The following is a 10,977-nucleotide window of genomic DNA, read 5'->3' as shown; positions in this document are numbered from 1 at the left end:
TCACCTGATCCTGCCAACAATCTCGCTGTGGCCTGGTGGAACATGAGTCCGGATTTCTATTGGGGTGAACAATTCTTCTAAGGAAATAAGCGTTCACGACAAATCTGTGTCCAACTCGATTAAAAAAATGTTTCTTTTTCAGATGCTAATCTTTGCCTCTTCTTCTTACAGCCTTTTGCCTGCACTTATGTCATAAGTGTCTAAAATTCATTTGTTGACGTTTTTTTCTGTTAAAAGTCGCCCATTCCACCAATTCATCCCTGACTTTGACCGTGGATATATTTAGATAGATTGTCCGCTTCAAATTGGTTTAAGAAATTGCGATCGTACGGGACTTTTACATACTTAACTTGGCACCTTGAGATCCTCCAGAGTTTCTTTTTTCCAGCGTAAGCGTATGAAAAGTTGGATAATTTTTATCCAATTCATACGATATCTACTGAATGATTTTATCCTCATCAAAAATTATCGCACGAAAATGGATGAGGTCTGTAGACAGGACTTGGTCTTCTCATTGTGCCAAGATATCACAATCCCAACGCTAATCTCTGTTTAGAATAACATGTAGCATTGATTTGTCCTCAACGGTTGAAGAGCTTTCTCATCATCTTCAGCAACCACCAGCTCCTGTGCTTTAATAAAACCATTAAAGCGAATGATGATGGAATGCTCACATAAACTCCTTTCAAACATCGGTTTCATAAATTGTCTCAAATTTAGCTTCCTGCTACCTCGTCAGCTTGCCCGACTCCCGAGCTAATTTATGAGCCGTTTATGAGCAGCCAATAAATTACAATTTCAATTCAATCAATTGATCTCCTAACTCAAACGTTCAAACGCACTAACCAACAGCTCCATTCTAAGCGGATCTGTTGCGGAACGTGCAGACTAATACCGCAAGGTTGGTCGAACCGTCGGTTGGCCATAAATAAGCGTCGGACCTCGGACAGACAGCGGGAGTGCTTGCGATCGGCATTAAATAATATAATTACCACCTTCGCCTCCAGGCACAAGCTGCATCGGCACGGCTGTCGATGTCGTGAAAATGAGCAGAATTCGCTTTGCAATCTCTTTCTCTTTCTTTCATGTGGCTACCAGCAGCATGCACGCACTGACACTTGCCAACCCCTACGGGAAGGAAGTACAGCAGCAGCAGCAAACGCGCCACGAAACGGTCGACCAAATCTAGCTGTTCTAGCTGATCACGAGGACGAACGGCCATTACGTCGCCCATGCTACCCCAAAATTGACGCTCACGATGCGTGTGCAGCGTAGTAACTGCAGGCACGAATTTGCAGCACGGTTCGAACGGTGTGCTGATGCTTCCTTCCTTTCTTTTTGCTCTCCGGCTCACACGTTCACGAAACGAACCGACCGCTCAGGTTGGACTCTCAGGTGCGTACAACGCATTCAGCAAAACCGAAAGAGCAACCGCACTCTCGAACGCGCTAATCGATGTCAAGGTGCACCACCATCACGACAAACGCGTTCCTTTAAAGCAGTGTTGTTGTCCGTTTTTTTTTTTTTTTTTTGTTGCCTTCTTTAGTTTGCTCCTTTACTTCTTTTCTTTCCAATTTTTGCACCAACCATCGACGCAGATCAACGATCGAAACAGTTAATTTTATGTTCGTTTTTTTAAACTTTTTATATGCTGTTGGTTTACTTTTGTACTGCTTCCATGTACCGGTATGTGATGGGATTTTCTTACGAGCATAAAATTTTATCCACGTTATCAACGTGCGCACCGGTTGCGGTGTTGATTGTGTTTGTATCGAGAAAGCAATAAACGGTTGGCTCAAGTGTTACATAAGACAGCAGGTTTATCAAGAACTCACTGTAAAGTAGAGGGATTTTTATAAATAAGATGAAGTGGAGAGAGAGAAACACAAAACTACTTTACAGAGACTAACTCTTTATTACCCATATATAAACGCTACTCACCCAATATTCTACATAAATCTGACCAAACCTGTACCCTTGTGTATGGAAAGGTTCACATACTTTAAGACGCCGAAGAGATGGAAGTGAACCCGCCAATGCTTTAGGGGATGAAAACACTCGTAGCCATTTTGCGTGGCACAAATCAGATATCGAACAACCTCTATATACCTCTCTCTCCCCCCCTTCCCCCTCGCCCTCTTGATGGTGAGGTCTCGTGACTTTGGCGTCCAAATGCACCAAGGGAGTGGTACCTTTGACATGGTTCAACTGGTCCATGTCTTCCAACGGCAGATCAACCTATCACCAGGGAGGAACTCGTCAACACGCGGTATTGCTTGGAGGGTTGAGTGTGCGCTAGCCGTGCCGAACGTTACCCACACTGTTCCCTCTTCTTTCCCTGCTTACGGTGATACTGTTTCGTGCTATAATTTAAGGATCGTGCCGTTCGACAACAGGAACTTGCATTGTAATGACCGGTTACAGATTGTTTCATAATAATTCGCACGACAAGCTACAACTGGCAAAAAAAAGAAGTCTCTCTCTCTCTCTGCACTCAAATATCAGTAAAACAGGTGCGGAACGCGGTTTTATGGCTCACGGCAGCAGAGTTGTGCTGCAGATAGATGAGCTGAACGCGATCTGTTTACAAGGTTTATTGGACCAGTTTGACTAAGCTTGAGTCATTTCGTATAAACCAATACCAATTAAGAAAGTAATAAGTTCAGCGGAGTGTGGCAGTTCTATGATGTTTTTATGTGTCAATGGATTACTGAATATACTAAGAGCAGATGCTATAAATTTACCTAAATTAAACTTGTTCTACACATCCATAAAGGCTTCAACCGTTCAGTCACACAAGGAGCATTCTATTGGGAAAAAATAATTTAAAAATTTCAGCAATTTTTCGTAACATTTCCTTTCTAGCGAACATTCTAGTTAAAGGAAAAACTGTACCAATCACCACTCACATTCTGCAACCATGTTCGTCGACCAGCATCTAAACACAGCTCGATCTGCCACTCGCTCTGCGGTGCACCCGATAGCAGTTATCCTCGTGTGCGTATCCACCGTACCTCTCCCACAACACCCCGCGATCGTGCTCCACTACGATCGGTTTCTGTGTGCGCCCTGTCACTTCACCCTTGAACGAGGTGCATGAACCAATGAACTCGCCTCGGCCGGGGGTCGTGATAAAAGGCAACAGATTAAAGCTGAAACCCGACCCAGGTGGGCAGAATGCACGCACGCACGCACGCACATGGTAGTGAATGTTGCTCGCGACGAAGCAATTATTAAATCATAGCCTGCGCGAGCTAGTTTTGCTACCACACCACCCAAACCGGTGCGAATCGTGTGCGTTTGGAGGCGACCAGTAATGAAAACGATCGCAACCGGACGGCCGAGCTCGTTTTTCATGCGTACCCGGGAAAGGGAAAGGGGGGGAAAAAGGAAACAGAGCACACACGGGGGAACGGAGGAAAAACGGGCTAGAACCAGCCCCAAACAGGATGTGGTACGCATTTTGTCGGCTCCCTCTAGCTTGTTCGGGGTACGGTTGTGAGGTCATCGGCGCTGCATTGCGTTAACGAAAATGCGGATCGCAATCACCGTTCCTTCTGATTGATGTCCCACTCGTGAAGGGTTGGGAAGTGTCGCCGTATGTGTGCAAGCACAGCTCAGGGTGAACCAGACTGAAACTGGTGCGTGATCGTAGTACAATGCGCAACGGTGGCTGGTAAAAGTGAGCCGGCTGGTAAGCTACCGTTACAACTTCCGATTTATGCTAGGAGAAGGTAATAGTTTTATGAGAGAGCATTAAAAATCCATTAACGATGTACAAACGTTGGGCTATTAAAAAAAACTCTTCGTTTATGTCAAATCGTTTGGCACCTTTCACATGGCATGTGGAAGGTGTTTCCATACTAATTTATTTTCCTTATGTATTCTAATGTTTTTCGTAACTACTGAACTTATTTCTCGTCTCAGTAATGCATTGAACTTTCTACTCCTTTTTCTTCTCCTTAGCAAAATTTTCATATTTGTTATTTTATCATTTTATGTTTAATATGTGTTTATTGTGTAATAATTTTCTTCTTTTTATTTGCTGTTCTTCTCTACTTCTTATGCTTTTACTTCTTGAGATCCTCTGAAGCTCCTTAGATCTGCGTATAAGTTGTGTTCAAATAATGTTTAAAATTCCAAAAACTGCTACTTTTCGCCAGACTTTGTCAACACGTGAGAAGTGTATCATGCTTCTGAATTAATGTAAGAAACCAACTACCAGCAAGGTTATCCTCCTGCCGTTTATGCTTGAAAGAAACATGTTCCTCTAATACGTATGCTAATGGACTATGTCAACTGCTACTCCTGCAACACTGCAGCCCAAACACACCACGATCGATTTTTACTTTCGTCCACAAAAGGCGATAGTAAATATCATTTGCTTGGCAACGCGCACTCTCCGCAACCTTCCACAAACGTACCGTCATCGTACTTTGCATAATCAACCGCAACTCCGGTGCAAGCGCGCTCGCGCGCTCACACACGCCTGTCACCCATCGCGCCGTACCAGCGGCGCACAAAGAGGCGCGTCCTTCTAATGCAGATCGATTCCGCTGCATTGATCCGCCAGCACTGCCCAGTGTTGCCCCACGTGCACAATTCGACTCAGGCGATGCAATTTTTCCAAGTAATTGAAATTTTAATAGTTCAAGCGCAATGTCGCCTGCCTGCGTTGCCTCCGGTCGCACAAAAAAAAAAAAAATGCCAAAATCCTCCATCACCCAGACGCCGTTCGCTGCAGTTGGAAGATTTAAACGATTTCGACGGGTGCGTACGCACGAACTGCAGCAGCAGCGCAGCAGCGCAGCAGTTAAAAAGAAACACACATAAATAAAGAATGCAAAGCCTGCGCCGCGAGTGCTCTCCCTGCGTGGCGTTTCGCACTAAACATGTGCTAAAAGATCGCGATACGAGTACACGAAAGATAGGATCGGTCCCTATTCGCGTAGGTGGGTATGTTTGCAAATGTCGTACACGCGTGACCCGCGCACCTACCAAATCCACCCACCCAGCCACCCGAAACGCGCGTGGTGGACTGTACCGAGATGGTGGTTCGCTTTGCATATCGCTCCGCCCCCAACATGCCGAGATTCATCGGGCACACACACACACACACTGGGTGTCTAGCGGTCCCGCAGACGGCTGGCTTCGCTATGCTGCTCCGCGCACTATGTATCGCTATGCTGTTGCGTCCGTCTGCAGGCGGTCTAGCCGAGTGCAATCGAATGCTGTCGGCTGATCGGGCGTCGGGTGCATGTGCATAATTGCCTCGGCGGACGACCGACCCGACCCGGGGGCCCGATGCGATGAAAGGCGGCAAGGGCAAACCGTCACCCAGCATTATTGTGTTGTGTCACCCGTGTGGCCGGTGGAAGACAGATCCACACATACAGCCATACACGCACGACCAAGCGCGTGGTAACAATTTGTCACAATTGTCAACGGAAGTTACCGTTCATTACCGTCGGTGGAAAAATTATTGAGTAGGTATTAATCGTACCTTTTATTATGGTGGTGACTAGAGGTGGTCTAAGTGTCTTTTGCGATCAAACGCTACTTCACACGTATTTTTTGACTGACACAGGGCATCCCGGAGTAATTTGTCGCTTTCCTATTTATTTTTGTTTGTCGATCAAACGAAGATCAAAAATGTTTGGGCCATCGTCCTTAAAGCCTCGCGATATCGGTAGGAAGAAAACTATTTTGAAAACTGTCACCAAAACATCCGCTAAGTAATATCAACACACTATTACATAAACAATCCTTGTTTCAGCTTTTATTTTCTCACTGTCTTTCACAAAGTCACTCGTGTCAGAGTCAGTCACACCGAACAAATTGCATCCATTGGTTAGGAGACTAGAAATCTCCTAATCTGCACAATCTGCCCTTCCTACACAAGCGCAACAACATGAAGAAGAGGTGCCGAAAACATGACCAAAAACTTTCGCGTCTTTGGTAGTTCATTTGTTTTGTCTGCAAAGTTTGTTCCGTTGCTCGTGTCTGATGCCCACATTCGCACTGGGACATGTTTCTTCTCTAGTCGGTCTTTATTGCAGCTTTTATATGCGACTAGAACACACACGTTTTATCCATCGACTTAGCAGGAATCCGTGGAGTATGCTCTAATAAACCATTTGCCCGTGAAGCCACCCATCGCGTCATTCGCGCCAAGCACAGAACAGACAGCTGAGACTAAGGAGAAGCGTTAAAGTTAATTTGCTTCCAGCCACTGGTTCCCACCGCCCCAAAAACGAACCGAAATGGTGTTAGCTTCAGTTGAACGCTTCACAGAAGTACCACATGGATGCGGTGACGTTGGTTGCAGTGAAACAATTAACGGATAATTCAATAACAAAGCTATTGCGTTTCTAGTCTTCGATACGCGGGTAATACTTTGAAATTGTAGTCAATTGTAACGGATTAAGACAATCGTCAGATATAATGATTGTCTAGCCAAAAAAAGGAAGCTCTAATCTCAAACTATTGTCAGTAAACTGGATTTTCCTTTTCGTCATTGGAGCGCTCTCTCTCTCTGAGATTGGATGTGTGTAGTACTGATTCTGATTGAGATCTGGCCGTCCTTATGAAAAACTATTTTCACTATCTTTAAGATCTCACCGTAACATAAACATTGGGAGGTCCTTCGTACGACACAGGTTGCAAACCAATTTGATGCTTATCTCCTCCAATAAACCAACAAGGTACAAAACATTTACACGACGCCTGTTTGCCTACCGTTCAGAGAGGCCGTTTTTAGATTATGTTTCAAGCGGGAACACAAAACGGCAAAGAATGTTCGGTGTGCCCAATCGATGCAACAACCATTATTATTCATACAATTATTAATGCTCTTGTTTCAACGCCATCGACGTTCGGTTATTGATGCGCTGACCTACCACCACCGGGAGGAGGATTGGCGAAGGAGGTTTGTTTCATTTGCATCTGTATCTTGTGCTAACCGTTCGCTCGGGTCTTTGGTAGGTAGACTGCACGTTACACATAGGATAGAGATCACGACCTAGGGGTCTTGCGACTGGTCGCGCCACAGTTCATGACACACTGTACTTCGGCGCGGTGATCACCGTTCGTTTTTGAGCTTTAAACTGTGGTTGGATGGTTGTTGGAAGTTGGGTACAATGTTGGTGCTGAGTACATTATTCAAAGTTGGTGCCTTAAATCCGAATGGCTGTCTTGGTTGAGGGCGGCCGCGGTTGGCATATATTGCTATTGATTGGCTCGAATTAGGCCTGATGGATGGTATTGCGGATTTGTGTCGTATGCAGTTAGACGTTACGTTACGATCGCTGTTGCGACATAATGAGGTGCGAATTGCAATGATTTATCCTTGGAACTGGGGTATCACCGGACAAGCAGGTGCGAAATAAAAGGGCTTTTAAAGCGTGAGCTTCAACTCACTTCAGGTGATAGTTTAAGAATAAAGTATGAGTTATGCACTAGAATTCCCAAAAGACCTCATGCAATGCTAGCTAGCTACTGGTGGGAACCGGGTACAAGCTCTATAAATTGGAAAACCAAATTGAGGACAGTCTTATTGATTACAAGCGTAAGCATTTCCCCACCAACGGTTACATTCCCATGCGCTGAACGAGGTTCCTTCACTCCCAGGAGGGTGTCCGCACACTTGGTGATAAAAACTGTCCACAGCAATCTAGTTACAACCGCCAGTATGGCCGCTTGGTTCCTAACAAATCTCAAGCTACGTTGTATTTGTCAATGAACCAGAAGGGAAGAGAGAGCATAAACCCCTCGGTCCACCTCACCAAGCCTTTCTAGGACGAGTTCCATGCAAAGCAAGCAGGACCAGGAGACGGAAGGTTGTTGGGTGAGTTTTCTGCCAGCTTCGCCTTCGATAACTAATCCCGCCAGATGGTCACAGTACCGTGCAGCACCGGTACCCGGCCGTGTGCAGTAATCGGGAGCGACAATCTCTGCGTAAGTGCAATGCGATCCACAGACCTCCATAGGTCTTAACGTTGAGACCCCGCGACTTGCGTATCCATTTTGGTGCTAACGCGTAGACAAGGAGGGGCGATATTTAATAAAGAAGTACAGCTGACGTCTAGCCCCAGCCCCAGGTCGAGCGCCACTCCTTGTAGCGCTGTGACACACCACTGTCCGGTGCGTTGCAAGCGTAAGCTAAACTACGCGATCGAAAATCTTGAAATCTTGAAACCGACCCCGAGAAGCTAACCGTATATCCTCGTCCAAGCACTCCACCAGCACAGCCGGACTTTGTGCTCCATCTGGCACAGAAGACACCGGGGGGTCTCCTCCGCATCGACAGCGGGACTTTTGGCGATCGTAACACTACGATCCGTTCCAATCTACCACCGACAGCATAGGTTAGGGGAATCAAACAAAAAAAAAAACAAACCTCCAAAGATGATGGATTTTTTCTCACTCTTATCTGACCACCCTGAGACGTTCTCTCCCTCGAAGCGGTTTGCAGCGAACACTACACTCCTTCGGTTGCGTAGAAGTCCCAACGTTTTCTTTCTAACGAAATTCGCTCCACCAAACAAATGGCGCTGGTTGCCGCCTTCTTCACAGCTCCGAGCATAAGACACCGGGCGCACTGGTTAAAAATCGTTTTTGGAGCTCTGTTCGACGAGCGTCTCAGGAATGTTAGTTATGCGTTACGTGCGCAGAAACGCACACGCACGCACACATCCGAACCGTGGCTCAGCTGGAACCTGGAGCTGGATTAGGGGGTATCGTAATTGGCGTTTCAAATTCGATGCCGCTGGGACCGGTCGCTTGGAAACCCTGCGAACAACCGGACCCTTCACCGAGGTTCCGAAGGAAGGTAACTAGTGATTCATGGTGATCGCAGCAAAACGATCGATTTGTACCCCACAAATTAAGTGGGTGGGAAAGAAAAAACAAATGGACTGTTGGAGGGCTAGCGAGGGTGCTAAGCTCATGCTGCAGGCATCAACAAAATATGCAGCTGATTAGTTGATGCTGCCATTTTTGGAAGATGTTCGAGCAGAAATGGAAATGTGGCGAATGACTGAAATGGATTAGGCTTGTTCGAGCCACAAGAGATAGACAGGATTGAGGAATGATTTACAAAAATAGTTTTAAATTATAATGAGTTTATGAATAGATAGCATAACTGTTGAGGTTTGTAATAAATACTAGCTGAAGACAAGCTGATTCCAAATTTACCAATTCTTCAGAAATATCTAGATCAACTGTGCATTTAGTTCAATAAATTAAGAAAATTTCTTGCCCGATTGCCTACGATTATAAATTACACGAACGTGAGAACAATGTCTTTGCAATCCACGCACGAACGGGTAACGCTCACTGCACTCCCAATGTTGTAGAAAATAAAACGTTTCAACGGAGGTTATTTTGTCGTAACCATTTCCTTAAACCTGTCGCTCGATCGTACACACCCTTCGCTCCGAAAATTCCCTCTTTTTGCCGTTAATTCATTGCTTCCTTCCGGTTTCGTTTGCTCCGTTTCCAACGATCGTCACGACCGTCCTTGGCGTGTCGTTGGTAAAAGTAAACATCTCAACATCTTATTCCGTCGGTTGGGTCGGTTTGAAAGAAGCACCAAAAGAAAATGCGACCAAGTAGTAAGCTCAATGGACACGAAGTTCTTATGCAATGCGATGCAACGCTCACCACTTACAACACCTCTAGAATGGCTTGTTCTTTTGTGGAAAACGACACGTCTCGTCGTGTGTAATGTTATTCTTATGCAAAAGATGCTTCTGGATATGTTAAAAACGAGCAGACTGTTCGGTTGTTTCTGGAGCAAAGATCACAGCGAATGGATGTTAAAGGCTTTTGCACACCACTCTCGCGATCAGCACGATTGCGAAACATATCCCACCATCAAATCCCTCCCCGTGTAGTAAACGGACAATCACATAAATCTGTAACTGATATCGATTTCGCGATAAGAGCCACTTCACACTGTTCCCACACATGGCTGCGAGACCCTTTGGCATGGCATGGCCAGTGCGTGGCCAAAGGGCGGCCCACTACTGACCCCGGACGATCGTCGAGGCGTCGAGGAAGTCCAGCGCGGCGTGAATTTATGGCACGTTCAAGACCGGTTGTCCGATCCGTTTTGTCCACAGGGTGGACCCGCGTGCAGCTGTTGACGCTCACACGGAGTGTGATCAAGAGGCCACTCGTGGACGGGGTGCGAAAAGAGGTAAAATAACACCAACAACAACAAAAACAGACCAAAAAGCCCGGTACCGAGACTGACAAAGGCTCGCCATGGCTTGCGAAACATGCGCACGTACGTGTACGCATGTCCGCTACGCAGCATGGTGTGTATAGCGAAGGGTGGCCGGTGGCCTGGTGCGGTTGTAAATCAAAACTTTGTACCACCCGACACTGGCACGCAGGGCGCGAACGGTAATGGGGGTTTGCAGCAGCCTCTTGGCAGCGGTTCTGGAGTGGATTGTTGAATAGATGTTTATGTTATTCCTTTCCAATAAATGTTATTAGATAAATGTTTGTTTCGATTGCTGGAGGATAGTTTAGACTACCGAGATTACCTTGTATCGGAGTGGGTGTGTGCGGGTCATATGATCTCTCTTCGGGACGCTGAGGCGAACACACTTTTTAACCCACTTATCTTATCCTTTTTGCTAAAGTGAATCAGAATGATTTTTCACAACAGCCACACAGCAACAACACAACAGTAACTCGTTAAATCAACAACAACTCAACGAGCTGTTCCTGCTTCAAGAAGGGCAATATTCCTCGTCCCGGTGCATTGGTCATTATTCAATGTCCAACTATTTGCACATCGTCGGGTCGCGCACTATGCGCCTACATGCGCGCTTCAACCCTTTGCTGATCAATGATGATTGATTTGTACTGGGAGGCAACGTAAGAAACGGCATGATTCATGATGTGCCATTCCATGCGTTTAGAAGAATGATTATGTTCGTCGTGGTGTTGTGTCATACTCACAGT

The 10,977-nt window shown here is 46.0% G+C and overlaps 1 protein-coding gene across 1 annotated transcript in view; it reads left to right on the top strand.

Moving 5' to 3' along the window:
• Positions 1-363: 363 nt before the first annotated feature.
• LOC126563200 (uncharacterized) overlaps positions 364-10,977 on the top strand; it is a 143,380-nt gene continuing 132,766 nt past the window's right edge. The window contains exon 1 of the mRNA XM_050219825.1: positions 364-373. The gene's annotated coding sequence lies outside the window, so the exon portion shown is untranslated. The remainder of the gene's footprint in view (positions 374-10,977) is intronic.

This window comes from Anopheles maculipalpis, chromosome 3RL, assembly GCF_943734695.1.
Source record: "Anopheles maculipalpis chromosome 3RL, idAnoMacuDA_375_x, whole genome shotgun sequence".
NCBI lineage: Eukaryota > Metazoa > Arthropoda > Insecta > Diptera > Culicidae > Anopheles > Anopheles maculipalpis.
The sequence above is the reverse complement of the archived record's forward strand: the minus strand, read 5'-3'. Positions and strand labels throughout refer to the sequence as shown.